The sequence below is a fragment of the Pelodiscus sinensis genome, chromosome 2 (genome assembly GCF_052426305.1).
Source record: "Pelodiscus sinensis isolate ZL-2025 chromosome 2, ASM5242630v1, whole genome shotgun sequence".
Taxonomy (NCBI): domain Eukaryota; kingdom Metazoa; phylum Chordata; order Testudines; family Trionychidae; genus Pelodiscus; species Pelodiscus sinensis.
In genome coordinates, this window is record NC_143053.1 from 52872893 (window position 1) to 52895642 (window position 22750).

Below are 22750 nucleotides of genomic sequence, written 5' to 3' on the forward strand. Positions count from 1 at the left end.
ATTTCTATGGCAGATGGCATACATCATTGAAAAGACTTGATCAAGTGGAAGAAATTGGAAATATAGTTTATATCTTATAGATACTCAAGAGCAATTCAATCTTCTGATAATATACTTTGAGTGTTGAGCAACTCATGTTGGAAAACACTTCACTAAATTATCTGGGCAGTTATGAAGCACTTATGGCCTCATATTCAGAGGTGCTGAATACCTGGAGCTTCTTCTGAAGACAATGGGAGCTGCAAAAACTCCATATCTCTGAAAATCATAAGGCCATTAGTGATATTCCAGAAGACCAAAGACACACGATAACATATACACTAACATAAAGAAAACTCCAAGGGACTTATAATTAGGACAGTTTAGTGTACAGTTAGGTAATGTCAAAATAAATGAGTTAATAGGAATGTCTGAGAAACTATGAGTCAAAAGGGCCAGTGTAGACAACTCAGATTTGTTTTGTGCAAAAAAGCCCCGATCGCAAAAATGACGATCAGGGCTTTTTTGCGGAAAAGCATGTCTAGATTGGCACAGACGCTTTTCCGCAAAAGCACTTTTTGCGGAAAAGCGTCCGTGCCAATCTAGACGCTCTTTTCCGCAAATGCTTTTAACGGAAAACTTTTCTGTTAAAGCATTTGCGGAAAATCATGCCAGTCTAGACGTAGCCCAGAGGTTTTTCTGAAAAAACGTTTACCTCCACACAGGAATCACATTCTTCAGAAGAAAATTGAAAGGGGGGGGGAGGGTTCTGACATTGGTAATCCTCATTCTATGAGAAGAAGTCTTTTTCTGAAAGAGCTCTTTCGGAAAAAGGCATGTGTGGACGGGGAAGAAGGAGTTCTTTTGAAAGAAGAGGAAAGAGGAAAAAGCACAGGTGCTCTGGTGACCACTCCATCCATAGTAATCACAGCTGAAATGCAAGATAGCATCCATTCAGTGTGGATGCTATCTCTCACAAAAGCAGATCACTTTTTCAATGTGCTTTGACAGTGTGGACGCTCTCTTTAGGAAGAAGTTTTTCTGGAAGATCTTTTCCGGAAATACTTCTTCCGAAAGAAGCCTGCAGTCTAGACATAGCCTTGTGTAGGGAACACCCTCCGACTCTACAGAGAGAAAGTACAAGAGCTAATCCTAGCTGCAGCCCATTGTTTGCCAGCTATCCAATACCTATAAATACAAGGGGAGGACTTTTGTCTTTCATCTTCTCTGGCAGAACCAGGTCACAAAAAAAAAAGTTCCAAGTAGAGAGGTAGGGGGATAAAGAGGTAACACAATAGAAAAATAAAATGACAAACCTGCAAAGGGGGCAGGGGAGGAGAGGAACAGGAGAGAATCCAAGCTGATGAAAAGGTAGTTGTAAGGAAATGGACAATCCGCTCCACCACAAATAGAACTTCTCATTCATAGACAAAGGCCTTGCACAGGCTTGGCATTTATCCCCCTGTAGTGACCTTTCAGACAATTCAGCATTAGCTTTCTTTTCTCCAAGAACACTCCTGTCACATCCTGCTTGCCCAGGAGAATGGTAGCTGTGACACAGGACTTAAGGGTTGTATGACATAAATGGAAGGGGGAAAACATATCTTGAAAGCACTAAAATGGATTGGGAGGCTTATCCATCTTCCTTCCAGGAAGGAATGGATTCAAGGTATTGAATGATTAGATGAGAGAGATAATTATTAGTGCTCTATAGTTAAATGAACCGTTGGTGTACAAAGAGATGGAAATGGCACTAAGGAGGCAGTTAAGTCTTTTATTAGATATTTGCAATTTGCTTTTTATATTTTAATGTGTCTATAAGCACTTGACACCTTAGTAGTCTATTTAAATAAATAAAGGTGGGTAAGCAGGTGAGAAAACAAAGCAGAATGTCAACAGATTTGGATCTAAAATGATGCCTGGTTGCTTTTATTTTTTCAAACATTATGGATTAGAGTCTCTTCACTGCTTCCCCAAATTTGTTGCTCACAGCTATAAGCCTGGATATTTAACTTCTGGAAAATTAAAATTTCTTGGGTTGGAATTTCTGCAATGTTTGTTTAATTGATTTCATGACTGCTGTAAAAACACCTCTTTTGGGTGGGATATATTTTTCTTTTTCCTTTTCCATTTTGTGGTGCCTGCTATTTTTACTTCAAATTTATAAATAATTGAGCCCTTTTCTGAGCTCCAAATCTAATTTAAGGAACTTTAAAAAAAAGTGGATTAGTGCTCTTGAAAAAGCCCAGATTGAGAGACTTGCTTGCGAATAAAGTGTTTCATTTGTCTACAAAGTAGATTCCCTATAGGGAGTAACTGTGCAAGTTTACCAATACTTTACCACTTCTCCCTCAATCCTGTTCTCAAGGTACCATGTGGCAGTATATGCACAGCCTGTCACAGGGGTGGAGATATTCAGCAGTGTGGATACTGCTTGATCGGTCATAGGGTTATCAGCCATCTCTATGATCCGTAAATATCCCCTTGCGGTCTAGGGCAGTCAAACTTAGCATCTACATTTAATAGTGCTGTCCTTTCTTTCGGTGCAGTACAGTCTGCCGGTCAGGGTCCGTTGTGGTCAGCCCTCACTCTGGAGCAGTATGCCCTAGTGGCCAGAGTCAGTAAGTAGCCCTCGTCTCAGGGCAGTATGGCCTGATGGTCAGAGACAGTAAGCAGCCCTTCTCTCAGGGTAGCACAGAGTCAGTAAGTAGCCCTTCTTTCAGGGCAGTACAGAGTCATGAGTATCCCTTCTTGCAGGGCACTAGGGCCTAGTGGCCAGAGTCATTAAATAGCCCAGAGAATCAGTAAGTAGCCCTGGCTGCAGGAAAGTAGGGCCTAATGGCCAGAGTTAGTAAATAGCACGTGTCTCCGGGCCGCACTGAGTCAGTATGTAGCCCTTCTCACAGGGCAGTAGGGACTAATGGCCAGAGTAATTTGAATTGGGGCAAACACCCTGGTAGGGGGACCTGGGCTCACCATGCTCTACCAGGTCCCAACCCAGTGCCCTATGAGTGACAGAAAGGTCCACCACTCCCTCAGTGGTGAATCCAGCTGAAACACATTGAGTATACCTGAGTGTGAGATGCCACGCCTGCATCCTCGCTGGGTCACTTCTGATTCTGGTGGGCCAATGTCCCACGTCATGGCTGGGTCTCCTGGTTCCCCTGGCAGTGGCTTCTCCCTGGGACTCCATAGGATTCTGTAGCACCCATCTCTTAGGACTCCAGTTCCCACTATCTCAGTTGTTGACAGCTGCTGCTCGGGAACTCTGGCTGGAGGATCTTCAAATGTACAAATGTTTTTTTCTGAATCAGGCCCTGACTGATTAAATAGGAAAACAGTGAAACTGATTGTTTTACCATTTACAGTGAACTGTTTTATCATTATCCAGCATGTTGGACTATTAGGGGATGCTGTTTATTTGAATATTCTGGTTAACTGAGAGCTATACATTACCAATGGAATACCATTTTTCAAAGAATTGGAATGTAATAAAATGAATACAATATAAAATAATATTCAAGTATTCAACAATGCAGCAAAAGTACTATACTGTTTGAAACACTTAGCTGAATACAGGTAAGTTTTCTGTACAGTGGGTTATCTTATGACACGACATATCACTATGGGCAGTGCATGGTGTATACCCATATCACCAAAAATACATCTAACACTAAAACTGTACTTGTGATGGATGGAAGAGGTACTCCTCTTTTCTGAACATCTCAGTCATTCAAGTTCACTAAATTGCCTATAAGACTGTGGGTCCTTGAGAGTCTCTAAGAAGTGTTAGCAGGAACCCGGAGAGCCAATGAAAATAAAGTGAGCTTTTGAATTGTAGTTGGACAACCTGCTGCAATCTTTGTGTGAGCAAAGGTGGGCTGGGAGATATGGACTGAGCCAAGAACAAAGAATGGAATTTCCACTGAGATCCTTGCTCAGGAAAGGACTAAACCTTGGAACAACAGGTATGTAAGTAGAAGAGGAAATGCTTAGTTAGATGTGAGGGTTATTTTCTTTATTTTTGGACTATTGTGACACTGCACCCAATATTTACAGCTGTGTGATTATGATAACTATGACAATTAGGCTGCATCTTGTAGAAGATATATCTTGTGAGATGTCTATGGAAAAGCTATGATTTGTTGAATATGATTATCCTATGTGTGTGCATTTTATACCTGCAATTATGATTATTGATTATGTATCCATATTTCAAATCTGTTTATACTGGGTAACATCCACAACTAGACTTTCAGATACAGCAATGAAGGAGCTAGACAAAGCTAATTTGCCATTAGCAAAGACAATGGGCTATTGAAGAGTTCAGCCTTCCTGTGAATGTTTCAGCTGCTATGAGCAAGCAAGGCATGCAAGGGCATGGGACCAAACCGTATGACACTGAATTCCATTTTGGTGCATGTATTCTTCCACAAACTGGGCTGGGAACTTAACTTGAGACTAAAAGTTCCTTCCACTTAGGGAGAGACTATATAACATGAGGAGTGGCACCATGATTTCTCATCACTCCCCCACAACTCAATACTTGAGTGAAGGAAGCTCTGAAAGACAAAAGACTTCGATAGAGGAAACTCAGATTGCATAGTAATTACAGTCTGTGCCTTAAGAATCTGCAAGCCAGCTTGCATCATTGATCAATCACTAATTCATGTCCTATCTATTTAGTACATTAGGCTAAGTTTATATTTTTGTTTATTTGCTAGATAATCTGCTTTAATCTGTTTGTTATCACTTATAGTCACTCAAAATCTTTTTGCAGTTAATAAACTTGTTTGAGTGAAGTATTTGGGAAATTATCAGCTCTATAAACAAAGGCAGTTGCGGAGGGAGGAGAGGAAATTCTGACTGTAAATTTCCTGGGGAGACAGGCCCTTAACACCCTGAGAAGGTTGGGGCTTAGAGAACATCTCTCTCGCCCTTATCAGTTATTGGCTATCTTAGGTGGCTTTGTGCTATTTTTTGTTGATCCCATTCCTAGGCACCCATCTCTCTCATGCATTCTAGAGGGAATTCAGGCTGGGTTTGTGGATTCCAATGAGTGGTTACTTACAATGCCTAAGTCCCTTTGAGGCCTAAGTATTTTCCTCAGTTGGAATCATCTGCAGCAAATAACCTCTGTATGGCAATTACTGTTGCCTGAGATCAAGTCCAATAACGTTGCTGGAATCTAAAATGGCAGGATAATTTGGGAACAACATTTAGCTGTGCAAAGTAAGATGATATAGGAAATTACATTTCATTCTTGAGGGTGCAAAATGGGTGACTGCTTGATAATGAATTCTTTCATATCTCATGATACTTTACATAACTGAGGGCCTTCCTCTTAATCACTTTGTAATGGTGAACTGCTAAAACTCTGATTTACGTGAACCAATAATCTGATTGATTTAATAAGACCTAGTTTGATATTAATTAAAAATTACAGAAAAACATGAAAGAGCATTTTTCATTGATAGTCATTTGTAGGAGAAACTATACATATTATTATTTTTGAAATGGCTCCTCAAAAGTTTTATTTGATAGTTTTTTATGATAGCAGTGAAATTGAGGAGATCTCTACTTAGAAATTCATTCCTTAAGCTGCATAACTAAATAACATAACATCTGAAAATAAGTTAATATTTAGTGAGGGAAAAGTATGTGTTATTTCAGTGATTTCAGAAGAAAAGCTATAATTATGTAGCCTTCACATATGATATCATAATTATAGTGCTTTATCTGATTCATTTGGGAAAGGTGCATCTTGAGACAAATAGTAATGGAACTCAACATTTTAAGTTAAATGACCAAGATACTGAGTGGTGCTTTTGTCTTCACAATAGATATTTAGTTTTAAAAAGAATAAAGGAAATGGGCAGTGGGATTGGCAGTGGGATACAGAGTCTTTCACCTTCATAATTGATTCAATTGAATTTCAGGTTGCTAGTAATTGAAATTTGCCTCAGCTGATGGGTGCTCAGTAGTCTATTGTTACCAGAGTTGGAGGTCACAATATAGTTCCTAGTGCAAACGTATGATATATATTTTTAAACAGTCATAGCAATAAAATGTAATAGGTATGTACATGGAACTCTCTTAGCCAAGATCCTGCATACTCCACAGCAATCTTGAAAACTTGCAACAAAACTCAGGATTGTGCTTCAGTCCATGGCAGTACAGTGGTTATTCTGCAGCAGCTGCAGATATATTAATAATTTCATGTTTAGTTCAATATGAAAATGAATGAAGCAAATAATTCTGCATCAATCATATTACAAATTAAAATGATTTTTCATTGCCCTATATATTTTTTTTGTTTCAAATGTGTTGCCATATTAAATTGAAGACATGTGCATAGGAAACCTAGTGATGGCCGAGGAGGCTAGACACCATTATTCTATGGGTAATCTCACGATTTATGCAGCCAGGTAGAGGAAAGTTGAGATTTTTGAACCTGGGAGGGTGAGAAGTGGTAAAATACTTGAATTTTAAGTTGTCATTAAGTTTCAGAGAAAACAATAGATTTAGAAGGGTCTAATCCTTTTAAAAGATGTTGTTTGGGGCTGTCTGCAGATTCCATAGATCAATTAGGTGTATTCATACCCCTTTGCATACACAGACATATTCCAAGGGGCACAGGCGCTCACTTAGATATTTGCTTTGATTTACAACAGGCTGTATAAAAAGCACTAACAAAGTCAACACAAACTAAAATTTTATACATATAGGCTGTGTCTACACAGTAATGTTATTTTGGAACAACTGACATTATTTCAAAATGACAAAAATGTGTCTAAATTGCAAGCCATTATTACATAATAATGGCAAGCTGGAGGACTTCTTACTCTGACACCTGTAACCATCATTTCAGGAGGTGTAAGGGAAGTTGAAGGAAGAGTGTTCTTCCTTCAACTACCTGCTGTGTAGACAGCGCCAAAACCCAAATTATGCTCTTTTGACTTAAACTACACAATTGACTTTGCTCATGTTGCATAGCTTAATTTGGCTTGTGCCTTGCTGCATAGATGTGCCCATAATGATATGTTTACATTGGTCTATATACTATACACTGAAATGTAAGTACATTTATATTTGATTGGTTTATTTCACAATTATGTAAGTAAAAATCAGAAAGTGAGCAATTTGTTGTTAATAGGTGTTGGCTGACACCTTTATTTTTATATCTGATTTTCTAAACAGTAGCTTTAAAGTTATGTGAAATTTGGGGTATTTGTGACTCCTGAAAGGCAATCTAGAAAGGTTTAGAGCCACTAGTTTAGATTATACTGGGTCCTGCCTCAATGCAGGGGATGGAACAAAATGACCCATCGAGTTTTCTTCCAATCCTATATTCCTATGATTTTATTGCAAGAACCAGCTAAACTTAAAGTTGGATTATCTATTCTTACAGCACACTCTCTCAAAGACTGAGGGTATGTCTACACTACCCCGCTAGTGCGAACTAGCGGGGTAATGTATGCATACCGAACGTGCAAATGAAGCCCGGGATTTGAATTTCCCGGGCTTTATTTGCATAAGCCGGCCGGCACCATTTTTAAATGCCGGCTTGTTCGAACCCCGTGCCGCGCGGCTACACGCGGCACGGGCTAGATAGTTTGGACTAGCAAGCTAGTCCGAACTATCTGTATGCCTCGTGGAACGAGGTGTACAGATAGTTCAGAATGGCTTGCTAGTCCGTACTATCTAGCCCGTGCTGCGTGTAGCCGCGCGGCACGGGGTTCGAACAATCCGGCATTTAAAAATGGCGCCGGCCGGCTTATGCAAATAAAGCCCGGGAAATTCAAATCCCGGGCTTCATTTGCACGTTCGGTATGCATACATTACCCCGCTAGTTCGCACTAGCGGGGTAGTGTAGACATACCCTGATGGATCTATTCTCTCACCAAAGGTTGAGGAGTTACATGCCAAAATTCTCTGTGGCTCAAAGGGAGAATTGCATCATTATATAGTAATATTAATATACTATATCATTATATGTATACATATACTATACATTATATATTTATATAGTAAAATCTATCTAAAAATGTAATACTCTATTAAATAACATAATGAATCCAATACTGTATTAAGTTTTGTCGCTGGCCATCCATTTTCCAGTCCTGCTAGACTGATGACCCATGAAAGTCAATACAATACCAGTATGAACCAGATAAGGAAGAAGCACAGTCTGTTCATTTGCCTGGACATAGTAAGTAAATTTGACCAGATCCCCTACGTGCGTATGTTAAGGTTACTTTAAGAAGATGCTGTAGCTGAATAATATGAGTGCATTGGAGAATAAGTAGGGGTATGTCTACACTACCCAGCTAGTTCGAAATAGCAGGGTAATGTAGGCATACCGCAATTGCAAATGAAGCCCGGGATTTGAATTTCTCAGGCTTCATTTGCATAAGCGGGGTGCCGCCATTTTTAAATCCCCGCTTGTTCCATGAGGAATAACGGTAGTTCGAACTAGGAAGCCTAGTTCGAACTACCTAGTTCATGCCGCGTGTAGCCACGCGGCACGGGGTTCGAATGAGCGTGGATTTAAAAATGGTGACATCCCGCTTATGCAAATGAAGCCCGGGAAATTCAAATCCCGAGCTTCATTTGCAATTGCGGTATGCCTACATTACCCCGCTAGTTCGAACTAGCGGGGTAGTGTAGACATACCGTAGTAGAATGATAGAGTACAATGGCATAATGGAAAATGAATCACATTTAAGTGTGCTGGTACATGTCACCAGTAGATAATTTAAGTGAAATTTTGCCAGTAGTTACCCTTAACCTGCTGGAAATAATAGTGGGAGGAGTACTTTTCTCTAAAGCAAGCAAGCTAATTGGAAAGAAGCCACTAGTGATCCAAACCACTTATTTGAGAAAGGACAGGATTCCTTTGCTGGTCCTTTGCAGGCTTGAAAATCACCCAATTACCCTTCACCAAATTCACAGGATTTTTGTTTTTATATTTTGAAAACTTGCATCTCAATTTGATGAAAACTTTAAAAAAAATGATGTGATTAATAAGGAAGAGCTTTCTAAATAAGGAAGAGCTTTCCATTTTATGTACCAACATTCAGTAAATAGAAAATTTGGAAAATATAGCTGCACTTAATTTAGAAAAACTGGGTTGTGGGTGTTTTTGTTTTTGTTTTGTTTTGTTTACATTTAAAAGCATGCTAACAGAGAAATTATATGATGGTTGCATTTATAAACACCTGAACTTTAACTACATATCAGATCCACAAAATTTTGGAAAATAATGCTCTTGGGGACAATCTCTAAGACTTAAAGACCAAGTCCTTTTTATTCACTTTAATGGGATCTGAATTTTACTCTAAAAATACAGATTTAGACATTTCAGTCCAAGAAAAATAGCCCATCAATTTACATGATTTTATTCATAAAATTCCTTGCTAGTGACGGAAACTTTATTCTATATTACTAGTGTTGTTACAATTTGTTAACTCTTACTTATCTATTCCATTCTGTGTCATTGAAATTTCATTGTGTGGTTCTCAGTGAGTTTAAAAAAGACCATTATTTTTTAACTCATCCACTGTGAAACAGGCTGGTTCCCATAAGTATAATTATTTTTTCTTTGAGAATGTTTTTAAACTCTACCTCTCCATTTGTTATTTTCACAGAATCATAAAGACTGAAGATTTTTTTAAACAGTCTTTTATTATCCAGTCTCTCAGAGATTTTCATCAAGACATCTTGTGCTTTGGTACTGCCACATTTCTCTGAGAATGTCAAGGATCTCTGTTTTCACTCCTTCAGAAAATTCTGTATTTGTTGATCTGTGGTCATAAAAATTGTGGTATTACAAATTTAGCATAATGTAACTTCAGTACGGCTCAAGTAGGAAAATGTAGAATATGGGGGGTTCTTGTTTAAACACAGACATCTTGGTAATTTAGCAACCACAGAAAGCAACACTATGAAATAACACAGGAAAATCAAGCCTTAACTACCGTAATTATTATAATCATCACGATATTAAGTATTATTTATATCAATGTCTTCTCCAATATGAAGTTTCTGTTTTAAAAGTATAAAATATGTTAAAAAATGGATATGAAGCTCTCATTTCAAAAGCTCTTGTAGTTTGGCTTAAAAGGAGAAACTGGTCCTGAATATGAAGATGGAAAGCAACATGAGTGAAAATAATTATGAAATTATAGGCTTAATATACTCTGAATAGGAAAGAGTGAGAGCAGGAAAATAAGGATCATGGATTTCAAAAAATCCATGACTTTAACAAACTGAAAGAACTAGTAGGTTCCATTGGAAGAAAACATAAATGTAAAAGTTGTTGATGAGAGCTGGCAGTTTCTCAAAGGTATGACATAAAACTATCCCTGTGCAAAGAAAAGATACAAAAAATAATAAGATGCCAATGTAATAGTAGTCCCCTTACTAAAGGTGTCTCTGCTTATTCTCTGGGAAGATCCTGTGTGCTGCAATCTAGCCCCAAAGACTACAATTCCCATGAGCCCTTGAGGAAACCAGGATGGAAGTGTTTTTTTGTTTGGGGTCTGGGTATCTCCATGTGTATGGAAAGAGACTCTCAGCAGTCTGTCAACTCTTCCCTGCTACTACTCTGCAAGTATAATTGAATTGGGATGCCTTAGTCACATGAAACTCAAAAAGGAGTCCTACAAACAGTGAAAACATGGACACATCGTTAAGAATGCATACCAAAAAAATGAGCACGAACATGTAGGACAAAGACAGAAAGTCTAAACACACACAAGTTACCATAGGCATGCACAGCACATTTCATTAGGGTGTACACCCAGGGAATTTTTTTTTAAAGGTGAACATTTATTGAATACTCAGTCATAAAGAACATTATTTTTATTCATCAAACAAACTAAAGAAACTAAAACTGAACTAAACTTAATTTTTTTTTTTAAATTAACAATTAAACTTTATTTAAAAAAATACAGACTAAAGTATGGGACATTGTACTTTTTAGTTTGTTATTTCCATGTGCAATTTGGCACTAATTGCATTATACAGCAATACATACTTTAAAACTAAAAGAACATATCATGTGATTAAATTAAAACATAAAGCCACTTTTTTTTGAGACATTATAAGGTTACTGGGTAGTCTTAAAAAAAATACCAGACACACTTCATGGGGGGGGGGGGAGGGACCGACAGGGAGGGGAAAGGGGCTGGCTGGGAGGAAGGGGGGCCGGGAAGCAGAGCTGGAGGGCGGGGTCGGGGCTGGCTGGGGGCGATCGGGGGGGTGGCTGATGGGAAGCAGAGCTGGTCGGTGGGGGGAGGGGGGATGGTGGAGCAGGGCTGGCTCGGGGAGCTCAGGAGGAGGAAGAGAGAACTGGCCGCCGGAAGCAGTGCTGGTGGGGGGTGCCATGGGGCTGGCCGGGGAAGATCGGGAGGAGGAACCGACCGGCGGGAGGCAGAGCTGGTGGCAGGGGAGGGGGTTGGGTACAGTGGGACTGGCTGGGGGAGATCGGGAGAGGAGGGGAGAACTGGCTGCCAGAAGCAGGGCTGGCGGTGGTGCAGTGGGGCTGGCCGGGGAAGATCGGGAGGAAAAGTTGGGGAGAACCTACCAGCTGACCAAGAGGGGGCATGGGGGAAGAGTGTATCAGCTGGTGGGGAGCAGAACTGACCCAGGCAGTGCAGATCCCAGGGCGCTCCTGCCCCCCGCACAGTCCAGGCAAAGCACAAGTCAGTCCGGCTGCGGCTCTACCACGCGCTTGACCAGCATGCAGGAGCACGGACCAGGGTGCCCCTCCTCCTCACACGCAACTAGAGCTCCCAGCGCCGATCGCGCCCTACCTCCCAGCCACTCCCCCCCCCCCCCCAGGATTCTGGGTGCCCAGTCAGAAAACCAGAAAATATCAGACATTGCACATATCCGGAATTTTCTGGATTTTTTTTTACCAGACAGAGCCCCAAAAAACTGGACTGTCTGGTAGAAAACCAGATACCTGGCAACCCTAAGACATTAGGGTGTGCCTGGGCACACCCGGCACACCCCATACGCACACCAGTGCAAGTTACACCTAACAAGGGACATAAGAAACAATTCCCTGAGTACATTAGGAGAAAGAGAATGGCAAAGAATGTAGATTCACTATGTAGAGGGGAAGGACAGCTAATAATGGACAAAACAAATTTTAAAAGTTTTAATACTTATGGGTATGTCTACACTACCACCGAACTAGGTGGTAATGTAGGCAACCGGAGTTGCAAATGAAGCCCGGGATTTGAAATTCCCGGGCTTCATTTGCATAAAGCTGGGCGCCGCCATTTTTAAAAGTCCACTAGTGTGGACTCCGTGCCTCGCGGCTACACGCGACATGGACTAGGTAGTTCAGACTAGGCTTCCCCGTTTCACGAGGAGTAACGGTAGTTCGGACTAGGAAGCCTAGTCCGAACTACCTAGTCCGTGCTGCGTGTAGCCGTGCGGCACGGAGTCCGCACTGGTGAACATTTAAAAATGGTGGCGCCCGGCTTTATGCAAATGAAGCCCGGGAAATTCAAATCCCAGGCTTCATTTGCAACTCCAGTTGCCTACATTACCACCCTAGTTCGAACTAGGGTGGTAGTGTAGACATACCCTATTTTACTTCAGTCTTCTCTGAACAAGTTAATTTTGTGTTGAAGCTTAGCACAACTGGTATTCACTACAATGGAGAAGACAAAGAAGCTTGGAAGGGAAAGTATATATTAGATTCATTCAAGTCAGCAGGACCTGAGGACTTAGCTGCAACAATGTCTGAACCATTGGTGATTATCTTGAAAACCTCACGGAGGACAGTCAGGATCCCACAGGACTGGAGAAGAACAAACATATTACTTCTTTTTAAAAGGAGGAATTAAGAGGACTCTGAGACTAATAGACCAGACAGTCTAACTTTAATACTTGTACAAAATACAAGTACAAAAATATTAAACTATCTTTTGTAAGCCCTTAGAGGATAGTAGAATTATATGTAATATCCAGTAAGGACTGGTCAGGAACAAATATACCCAAAGCAACCTAATTTTCTATTTTTGACAGGTTTACAGGCCTACTAGATTGGAGAAACTGTAGAGGTGATATGATTTTTAGTAATGCTTTTGATACAGGTCAGCTTTACATTCTCATTGCAAACTATGGAGCCATGGTCTAGATTAAATTACTGTAAAGTAGGTACATAACTGGTTAAAAAAAGATATTCAGAGAATTATTATCAACGGTTTACTGTCAGCTTAGGATGATTGATCCCAGGTGTCTGTCCTGGGTTCCACGCTAGTCAATATTTTCATTAATGACATAGGTAAAGGACTAGATAATATGCTTATAAACTTCGTGGATAAACTGGGAGTGTACTTTGGAGGACAAGATTAGAATTCAAAATCATCTTCAGAAATTAGGGAATTGGTCTGAAATCAATAGGATGAAATTCAGTAAAGTCAAGTGCAAAATACTATATTTTGCAAGGAAAAAATCAATTACACAGATACAGAAATGGGCTTAATTAGCTGGATGGTAGACTTCTGCAAGAATCAGGAGGCATAGTAGATCACAAGGTGCAAATTGTTCTTTTCAGCCTCTTGTAACTTGAACAATCCAATATGTCATTATTTTTCTCTTTTTTTCTTTTCTTTAAAAGAGACCTTTCCCGCTATGCGTGTGGAACACGGCCACCATGGGGCTGGCCATTCTATATAACGTGTCCTGTCACAGTAGATAATCCACTTTCCTGAGAAATGGTAACTAGGTGACAGAAGAATTCTTTCATCAGCTTAACATTGTATACATTCGGGACTAGATCATCTTAACTATGTCTCTCCAGAGTGTGGATTTTTCAAACATCTATGAGATTACTTATGCCAATACAATTTTTCATTATAGACCAGCCCAAAATCTTCAATAAGGGAGATTTAGATTAGATATTAGGACAATTTAATTATAAGGATAGTTAAATGCAGGAATAGGTTTCCATGGGAACTTGTAGAATCTCAATCATTGAAAGTTTTTAAGAACAGGTTAGACAGTAACAGTCAGGGATGGTCTAGGTTAACTTGGTCCTCCCTAAGAGATGACCAGGGGATGAATTAGATGATCTCTCAGGACCTTTTCTGTTCTCCATGACATATGAGTCTAGAAAGTTATGGTAATTTGGCTGGATCCCAAAGACCAAAAAAAAAAAAATCACATTCTTGCTCCACTAAAAATATCACTACGATGAAGGAAGAGGCATTAGCTTGAACCTGTATCTGCTTGATAATAACTCGAATCACTAAATCAACCCAAGGCCACACAAAGGATTAATCTTTCTGTTACATTAATTACTACTGAATGCTGTCTTCATGCTGTTGTTGACAAATCACTAGTCACTTTTTTTTCTGTATTATAAATCTTGATGGTAGTAAGATTGCTTTATATCTCTGATTAAAAGAAGAACAAATCATGAATCATTTCACTGGAATCTTTGCACAGAGTTCAAACATAAGATCAGCATATTTAAAAATAATTTAAAGTTTTTAAATTGAAACGGCCTTTATTAATATTAATGTCTGTGATACTAAATGTAAATGTTAACTTAGCCAATACATATTCAGTCATCTAGATAATTATCGTGTTTTTCCTCAAAGCAATAATAGAAGTCAAAATTGACAGTTAGGCACTAACAAGAGTTATATTGAGAAAGGGAAAGAAATTAAGATAAAAAATTCTATAAGTGCTGTAAGTATTTTTCATTACGTATGACTACCAACTTTGAAAGAAAAATTCCATTATGAAATTCAGAGCATAGCTGCCCACAAAACTAAAACTATATATAACTGAGTAAATTTCAGAGACTGAAAATAAACAATGGCCAAGAACCAAGGGCCAAATCCCATAATACTTACTTTAGAGTAATATCCATTAAACTTAATATGTTTTGTTTTATATCATCATCATCATCAACAACCATAGGCTCAACGCTCGTTGGTTTCCAATGCCTCCCTCACTATTTCCTTCTGTCTTTCCCTGTTCAGTGCAGAGTGGCTTAGTTTCTGTAGACTAGCTCCGCACCAATCTACCATAACATTTATCCATTCTCTGCGGGGTCTGCCTCTCCTATGTGGCCCATCCATTTTGCTGAATACCAGGGTCTTAACTTTTCACTCATCGTTCATTCTGCAGATATGCTCGAGTAGCTATAAATTCTGTTGTATAACCTTCTGCAGTAGGTTCTCTTTCGGCTGTATCTTCCTATATAATTCGTTGTTGGTGACCTTCTGCATCCATCTTATTCTCAGGATCTTTCTATAACAACTCCTCTCCAATGCCAATATCTTTCTCTTCGAATCTTTTGTTATCACCAATGTTTCACATCTGTACAACGTGCTGCTAAATACACCTGTTTTCAAGACACTCAGCTTCATTCCTAAGGTAATCTTATCCATCACTTTCAAATTTGCTCTTGCTTTTGCTATTCTAGTTGCTATTTTCTTCCTACAGTCTAGATCATACATCATGTTGTTCCCCAAATACGTGAACTTCTCTACGTTCTCTAGTTCGATCCCATATACACTGATAACCCCTAAAACAGACAAATAGTGAATCTGAAATTTAGATTTCTATCATAGAAACAAGTTACTAAATTCACCAAGTTTGATACATTTTGCTATTAAAAAAGCCATACAGTTAAAAACATGTTTCATAGGAGTTAGCAAAACAGATAGTGTTAAGATTTCAGATTTTTGTTTGCTTCTTGATTTTAAAAAATCTTATATCCAACAATCTGTTCAATATCTTTTACACAGTAACTGAACTTTGGCAACATGCAAGCTACAGGCAATCTATTCAACCAAGATTAGTAATGTTCTGGACTCAGGGTATGTCTGCACTGCAGAGTTCTTTTGGAAAATCAGCCATTTTTGTGAAAAAAACTTCATTTATGTCCACACTGCAATCATACTCTTTCACAAAAAAAATCGAAAGAACAGAGGGGTTTTTCCGACATTGGTAAACCTCTTTCTATGGGTATGTCTAGACTACATGGCTCCATCGACGGAGCCATGTAGATTTGTTTTTTTGGCAAAGGCAAATGAAGCCGCGATTTAAATGATCGCGGCTTCATTTAAATGTAAATGGTTGCTGCGCTGAGCCGACAAACAGCTGATCAGCTGTTTGTCCGCTCAGCGCGCTAGTCTGGACGCTCCCCTGCCGACATCAAAGCCCTTTGTCCGCAGCCCTGGTAAACCTCATCCCACGAGGAATAACGGGGCTGCCGACAAAGGGCTTTGATGTCGGCAGGGGAGTGTCCAGACTAGCGCGCTGAGCAGACAAACAGCTGATCAGCTGTTTGTCGGCTCAGCACGGCAGCCATGTAAATTTAAATGAAGCCACAATAATTTAAATCGCGGCTTCATTTGCCTTTGCCTACAACCCTAATCTACATGGCTCCATTGATGGAGCCATGTAGTCTAGACACAGCCTATGAGGAAGAAGCCTTTTTCTGAAAGAGCTCTTTTGGAAATAGGCATGTGTGGATGGGGAAGAGGGAGTTGTTTTGAAAGAAATGGAAAAAGCAGAGGTGCCTTGGTGGCCACTCTGTCCATAATAATCACAGCTTAAATGAGAGAGAGTGTCCATTCAGTGTGGACGCTATCTCTCAAAAAAGCAGACTGCTTTTTCTATGCACTTTGGCAGTATGGACGCTCTCTTTCACAAGACGTTTTTTTAGAAGATCTCTTCTGGAAAAGCTTCTTCCAAAAGAAGCCTGCAATCTAGACGTAGCCTCAGTGGATTACATCGTCTGCCATTTAGCTGAACAGAATAGTGCATAGAAAATGCTACCAGGAACCTATGGGACTGAAATTTTTACTCCCTTCTTCAAGAGCTATGAATATAGATGTTTTCTTTATGTAAATGTCATCAGAGGAATTTTCCTTTACATAAAACAACTTCATAGCCAGAAACTTTTTACCAGCAACATTTTAACGGGGGTGAAAGTCAAAGAATTTTAAGTCTAAATTTTGTGTCCCTGCCAAGAACAGTTTTTATTTCAATCTTCTTAATGACTAGGAGGATCTTAATATATTCTTCTATTAGATTTTATTCTCCTGAAGTCAGTAAACTGATTATATCTTTTCAAACTGAATAATGTGGTTGATAAAAGCTAGTGTTAATAGATGATTTCAGGATTCACTTAATGGTATTTGTAAGAACCACTGAAGTACTTGAATGAGAGAAAGATTCAGGATTGGTGAAAAGAGGGTTACCTATAGGTATCACTTAAGGACCAGATCATGGTCCATTCTACATGCTCATACAGGAAGGAGTAAGAGCCTAAAGCAACAACTTGCTCCTTTATGTTAGCATGCCATACCATTGCTTCTTGAGTATGAGGTAAGCAAGCTCCACACAGCCATTTTGCACCCCTAAATCCCTCCTCCACATACAGAAAGGTGAGAGGAAAGACAGAGGGAGGGAGCAGGGCTTTGAATCCATCTGCCCCCTCTTTCCTCATGCATCAGAGAGTATATGCTGTGACTGAGGCTGAAGTTTACCCTGATGGAGATTGTGGCAATCTCCCTCACAAGCTGATCCAGGACAGAGCAAGAGCAGGCTGTTCCTTACTGTAGGCTGGCTCTCAAACTGACAATTTAGCCCTAAGATTGTTGTAGCAAGAACTGTTAAGAGATGAAGCAACAGCAAGTTAAAGTGTCTTAGTCATAAGAGACTGGACAAAGATAATGGGTCTGAGACCCAAGGACTAATTAGGTAGAGCTAGTAAAGCTTTTAGTTAGCCAGATTTTATACACCTCAGCCCCTCAAAGACTTTGGACCCACATTGCTGATTGAAAAAAACATGACTTGGTAACTTTCATAAATGTTATTAGAACAGTTAAACAAAAATAAAAACCAAGAGAACATATGACCAAAACTAAGCTACTATTCATTAAAGTAAAAATAAAGCATTACAATTATTAATATCAAAACAAAGCACACATGTTAACTCCAATCTATTACTGAGTGTAGTCATCACATTACTTAACTCAAATTAATATTGAAAATAATCAGTCCTTATACAGTTCTCTGATATTCTGTCAAGAACATAGCTGTCAGTCTGATTATAAATAGCAACAAAAGAGTTTCGCCCAAGCCAATCAACTTTACGATTTGAATGGTTAAGTATCTTAATACGGAAACCAAATTATTAGCATGATTTCTGAATCACATCCTTAGCATGAATTATATAACTTTCTCCTTAGACTTCAATTTTTATGGGGATTGGCTAAGTTCCCATCCCCAACAATATAATACATTCAGTATAATACAGATTTTAAGGGAATCATTTCTCAACGTTTTTATTTTTTACCAAAAAATTGAAGTTTGACAATTTCACATCTCTCAGGATTTTTAAACACAGACAAGTATTTTTATGAGACAAAATATGGGGCTGTTTAAACCTGGGGATTGTATCTTTTCCACTTTCCGTTTGTGGATTTTATGGGTTTGCTGACACCCATGCTCACAACCACACATTGCTATTCCAAAAATAAAATAAAATTAAAAAATAAAATATAAAATGACTGAGATATCTTCAAGCTAATTTAAGCAAAACATCAAAAAGAAAAAGGATAAAAATACGATACACCAAAGTGCTGGGACTCTCTGATCCTGGAACATCCTTCCAGACCACAGATGTTAACAGGTGAGGCCCGTTGTTGACTGGGCAAAGTCATTTTGCATGGATTACACTTAAATGAAAGTTCAAGAAATTAAATATACATAACAGAATTTTTTATTAATGTGCTTGCAAAGGGAAGTAAAAGAACAGTTTTAAATTTGTAGGATTTCAACTTCAAACATTATTAATTTTATTGAATAATTACCATACAGAGTAAATTTGAATAAGAAACTCGCAAAGCTTCCATTACTCTTTCCATAACTAATTTTAATTATTTGGTGATTTGTATCAGTAAAATTTTTCTTTGCACTAAAATGACAGTTGTATAGGTGACTCAATTTTAAATTTGTTAGAAAATATTTTATGAATTCTAATCATAATTGTCATGACTTTTTTCCAATGAAAAACTAAAATAATTACTTAAACCTTTCACCCAGCATGTTCTGGTGTAAAAAGTAGTGCATTCAGCTAATTTTAATGGCAGGATTGTTTATGCAAAATTTGGTATTTGTAGGTAATGGCAAAGTGTGACTTTATTTTGCAAAAACAAATCCACAAACAAACTCTTCAAAATATAGATTTGTTGAAAGATCTTGCATCAAAGTTTAAGGGGATCAACATGTAGGTTATAAAAGGTGGAAAGTATGTTGATGTCCTGAATACTAAATTTTTTTATATTTTGAAGTAGTTTTAAAAAGGCTGGAGCACGTTCTGATCACTCTTAACACCGTTAAATGAGAAAATGACAAAGGATTAATAAATTTCATTCTTTAATAGTCAGAGTAGAAACTGATTGCTTGAAGGAATCAGGACCATATTTATTTTCCACACAACACTTCACTATTGGGCAGCTGAATTCTGGCTTTTTTAAAGCTTCTATGGAAACATCTAGTATTAGTGAAGGAAGTGTATATTTCTATATGGACCAATTATATGATATAAGAATCTGAATAACTGTCTGAGCTTTAAGGATTGAGAAAGTATTTTACTCTTTGAAGGCCTAAGAAGCTATTTAGAGGTGAATTCTCAGTCTAACATTAGAGTTGCATTAGAGCTATACTCTGAAATAGAAGAAGAAATAGGCATATTAGAAGAAACCTCTAGTGACATTTTAGTATTCATGATTTTTCTAAAATTAGGCACTTAAGTCCATATTTAGGCTTCTAAAGAAAAGTGGACTGGTTTTCAGAGGTGATGAATACTGGCAACTCCTTCAGTCAGTAGGGTCTGCAGGAACTCAGCACCTTTGAAAGTCTTGCCATGTTTATTCAGAAACCCATGTACTGATTTAGTAATCTAACAATTCAGACAAGTTTAAATTTTAACTAATTCATTCCCAACCCCAACCGGTTTCATTTCATTAATTTGTTGCACCTTGTCATTGGCCTAAATTGTAAACTCTTTAAGACATAATCTGTCTCTTTACTATATGCATATACAGGGAAGCCCTGATCCTTGATCAAGAGTTCTAGTCATCACTGTAAGACAATTAATAAATATGAGCTTTGAAATGTATTCTTGAAAGCACCCTTTACATTAAAATATATAATCCAAAGATAGAACATCTGTAAATCTTTCTAACCACACATGAATCAGACCTGCAACGATAATGGAGAAAACAACCTTACAGCAGAAAACTACAATTGCATACTAACACATACATTTCTTAAGGGCCTGAATATTTTCCTGACAAAGTCAATCTGCACTTTTCCATTCACTTAAGTGAGTGCACAATCAGACCCTAGCAATTAGTAGGAAGATCTTGTTCTGGTTGTAGTGTTACTGTTTTCCAAATGGAGGGATTTAATCTGCACAACTCTTCAAAGTGAATATGTGATCTGGACAAAAAAAAAAATACACCAGTGGAACCACGAGATGAACTGCCTGTTATTGCAGTGGTGAGCCCCAGAAAAGGAAATAAGAGACAGGGAAATTGATCGAATTAATTACCATGGAATAAAGTATTCTGCAATAGCTATAGCTCCCATGTAGATAGTCTATTTCAAATTAAAAGTGATTTTATTCCAGAATAATTGCTCTGTTTTGGAAGTGCATTAATTATTTCATAATAAATTACTTTTATTCCAGAACACAGTGTCCAATTGCACATAGATGAGTCCTTACGCAGATGTGCTGTAAGTAGAATGCAGCACAGTTCTATATTAAATTGTTTGAAAATTTTGTAATCAATTTCTTTTTTAAGGAAAACCAGTATCGTCTCTTAATTTTAATTATTAACGATTTTTAAAATGTTAGTAATAATAAGATCATAATATTTTGCAGTAGCAATCCATTGTGAATATGGCGAGTGTTGCCTCTTTGCCACTGTCTGACTTTGCCAATTTCCACAGTCAGAAATAGCTGGCTATTGAGTCTCTTATTTTAAACTTTCCTACGATTAATTCAGACTGCTTTTCAAGGCTTCATCAATTACCATTTCAAAGACTAAACTTAGACATGGATCTAGAGCTCCGCTGCTGCTGGAAGAAGTAACTGAATATGCAGTCAACCAATGGCTGGAGTGTCAGAGTGGTCTACAAGACCAAAGTTGACAGGCTAAAACCAAATCATGGTTCATAATTTAAGTACCTCTAATCTCTATTACAAAGTCAGCAGATACACTGCATTTTAAAAAGCTCTTTCTGTTACTGGTGGGACAGATTAGACCTTCCACTTATTCAGGAGTCATAAATGTAGTTGTTGCTATGGTAACTGTGTATCTGTTGAACAGTAAATAATTGTGTTAAATGGATCACTAGTGCATTGGTTTATAGCAACACTAGTGCTGAGAAACACACAAATGCTGATTTTTTAATTTATATTTTTCATGACTGCACATATGGTCTTTTGTTGTGAGATGCAAAATCTCCTTTCAGCAGGATATCTGTTTTAAGCGTTACACAACCTTGTGTTGTACAAATTATGAAAAAGAAATTATTTGAATCTTAAACTGTATGTGATTGTAATATGAACACCTACTGTATATTCTGCAGTCTTTTCACGTAGTTATTATGGGAAACCTAAGAAAGCATGTCTAATGATTGTATATGAATTAGGTTCTTAGGTATAAAAATTAGGACAACAAAATATTGACTGCTGGTGATCTGAACAATCTCAAAGCTGTGTGTAAAATCCATTGACTTTGTCATCAGCAAACATTTTCTTTAGAAAGATATGTTCCTATAAGCAATCCATACTAGCCAATTTACCTTCTATATTTCTATAGAAGGATTTGGCAAATATGCCTTTAGCTTAATCAAATACAAAGTTCAACATTTATTTTAGATAAATAGATTTTTTTTGCTATAAAACCTGATAAAAAATGGCATAAATGCTATGAATAGGTTTACAATGCTCTCTTGTACAAAGGCAAATATGGAAGAGAGCATTTTTAACCTTCCTAGAAATGCAGTTGTATTCTATCTCTTTTAATTAAAAGTAAACAAACAAAGAACGATTGGTCAAATCAATGGAGGGGAAAAAAGGAAAAGAATAGTAATGATACTACAGAACCCACACTCTAGGGCTACGTCTATACAGTAGCCTTCTTGCAGAAAAGCATATGCATATGCATATGCAAATAAAGCGTGGCATGGAAGATCACCGTGCTTCATTTGCAAAAGTAATGAGCAGCTGTTTTTGTGCTAGAGGCTTTTGCACAAAAATGAGCTGTGTAGATGGCTCCTTTTTGTTCAAAACCCCCCTTCTCCTTAGGAAGAATGGCTCTTGCACAAGAGAGAGATTTTGCACAAAAAGGAGCCGTCTACATGGCTCATTTTTGTGCAAAAGCCTTTACCGCAAAAATGGCTGCTCATTACTTGTGCAAATGAAGCGCGGTGATATTCCACACCATGCTTCATTTGCATACTCTTTTCTGCAAGAAGGCTACAGCATAAATGTAACCTAGGGTGTGTCTAGACTACATGCCTCCTTCGACGGAGGCATGTAGATTAGCCAGATCGGAAGAGGGAAATGAAGCCGCGATTAAAATAATCGCGGCTTCATTTAAATTTAAATGGCTGCCCCGATCTGCCGATCAGCTGTTTGTCGGCAGATCGGGGGAGTCTGGACGCGATGCCCCGACAAAGAAGCCTTTCTTCATCGACACAGGTA

At 38.4% G+C, this 22750-nt stretch overlaps 1 protein-coding gene across 35 annotated transcripts in view; it reads right to left on the reverse strand.

Moving 5' to 3' along the window:
- The window catches only part of LOC149525258 (uncharacterized), a 185653-nt gene that overhangs the window by 44987 nt on the left and 117916 nt on the right, over positions 1 to 22750 (reverse strand). For 28 of the 35 annotated variants that reach the window (XR_016348712.1, XR_016348710.1, XR_016348724.1 and 25 more), the window contains one exon: positions 3051 to 3300. The exons of 4 other annotated variants lie outside the window; for them this stretch is intronic. The gene's annotated coding sequence lies outside the window, so the exon portion shown is untranslated. The remainder of the gene's footprint in view (positions 1 to 3050; positions 3301 to 22750) is intronic. 3 more of the 35 variants (XR_016348725.1, XR_016348718.1, XR_016348741.1) reach the window with 1 other exon arrangement.